Raw genomic sequence first — 2208 nt, 5'->3', positions numbered from 1 at the left:
GGGACGTTTACCCTTGGCCCGCTTTAAGAAAAACGACACACGTGTCGCCATGTGATTGCTGCAAGGGCCTTGAAGAGTCGCCTAGGCCTCCCAAAGGCTGCTAGGCCTCCCAAAGGCCGCTAGGCCTAGACTAGGGTGTCAGCGCACGTCACGAGGCGTCACATCCGAACGGGGGGAGTCATCATTAATGTCCCTGGAACGAGGTGGACCGTAGGATGGGGCATCCTTTGGCATCCGCCACTCCTGGGCCGTTAGATTTGAGACGTCGAGAATCCAGACCAAAAGGACTCATAAATGCCCCTTGCGCGATTCTTGATCGTCGGATGAAGAGGCACCTGACCGTTGGATCGTGGGCCAGAATTTGGGGGCTGATATAAAGACTCCCAGAGAACAACATTCGGTACTTTTCCATTTTCGAACCAGCTTAAAAAAAAAAACCGAACGCTTGTTAGAGCTTTGCATGTCCGACCTCGCCGAAAAAATACTCCGCCGCTTGCTAGTTCTGCGCCATTTCCTGTTTCCCAGAGCCTCAACCTTTGTTCTTCAACCTGACGGCGCTTCTCGGGTTTGTCCCGTCGAAGAACTACTGCACCGGCTGCGCCACTTCAAGAACGAGGTTCTGCCATCCTTACGGTCGGACAGCCACCAGCCTCAACGGTCGACACCACACAGTAAGTCTTTTTTTATCTCTGTTACCAACTTTGTGAATTTATGGTCTCTAGATGCATGCGTCTAGGCTCTGTGCGTTAGAATTCGCTAGGAAGGCTGCCTGATTTGGGTTGCACCGTACTCGGATGCTTCCCGGACAAGGGACGGACCTTAGTAGTTTTCTCTCCCGATCAGGGTCCCGGGGCTTGTCGGGGTCCCGGGCCTGATCCGACGGGACTCCAAGCAATCCTTAGGATACTCCCTGTACCTTGACCGACTCTTTTGGGTTTAGGTACTGACTGCTTGGTTTTTTCTTTCTTTGTTCCCAGATCGTCAGTTATGGCCACGGGCGTTACACTCCATTCCGAAGAAGAGGTCAATAGGGCCCCTGTAGTTGTTCCCGGATCCAAGACGCCCACAGGCAACAGGTGGGAAATGGACGTAACGGCCAACTCGTTCCGGAACTACCGGATGATGCTGCTCCTGGAGACGAAGCTGGGCATCGAATCAACTCCGGGCCTCTTCCACAATCGCATGGCTAGGCTAGAGGAATGGGCGCATACGTCCGTGGATGGATTCGGGGCTTGGAGCGCCGGTCATATTAGCGCGATAGCTACGCTCCCGCTTCATGACTACTTCGTGCGGTTCCTGACGTATATGGGGATCGCACCTTTCCAACTGCTGCCGCAAGCGTACCGCCAGCTTGCTGGGTGGAAGGTGTTCTGTGTCGCGAAGGAGATCGCGGAGCCTACCCCGGCGGAAGTCTTGTACTTCTACAAGTTGGTGCTGCAAGTCAATGTTAAAAACAAGAGCCTAGACGGCTTTTACAGGCTGCAGCTGCGGAGTGGCTACCCTGCTCCTACCAGCACCTAGAAGCACCCCCCGGATGTCCGGCATTACTGGTTCATGACATCCGGGTTCCTTATTGACAAGAACCCCACACTGCTACTGGACTTCCAGTGAGTGGGTAAGTATTCCTCTGGACCCTCTCTTTTATTCATCTTTTGCTTCCATCTCTTATCGTATCTTCCGGGTCGCAGGTCCCTTCATTCAAACCCCCCTTACCGAGTTCCTCCTGGAAAGAAGGAGGTTCTATGCCAAGCTGACCGCGGAGCAGCTGGACGTTGGGGGCTATGTCAATGATGACAACCTCCGGCTAATAGGGTTGTTGGCGGCCACCCAGACCATTGTCGTCCCGAGCCTCCGGGGCATCCAGTGTGAGAAGAACGCCGAGGTCCGGGAGCAGCTGGCCCTCGATCACATCGCCGAGGTGGTGAGAGCGGCGCGGGCCACCGCAGCCCAGCGTAAGAAGAACCAGCTTCCATCGGAAGAGGCCACCTCGGAAGAGCTGGAGGAGCTTTTCGAAGATGCCCTACCAAACGCTGGGACTCCCGGGGCTAGTGTATCGGGGCGAGGTAACTCCCCTTTAATCTTAACTTATGCTCCCCAATTCGGGGACTTAGCTAGAGATAGGCTAGAGCCGCCGGACCCCGCGTTTGGGGCTGATGGGGAGATGAGGCCTGTAATGCCCCGAATTCTCCGAGGAGTTTAGCGGCATGA

Source organism: Humulus lupulus, chromosome 8 (genome assembly GCF_963169125.1).
Source record: "Humulus lupulus chromosome 8, drHumLupu1.1, whole genome shotgun sequence".
Taxonomy (NCBI): domain Eukaryota; kingdom Viridiplantae; phylum Streptophyta; class Magnoliopsida; order Rosales; family Cannabaceae; genus Humulus; species Humulus lupulus.
Note: the sequence above shows the minus strand (reverse complement) of the source record.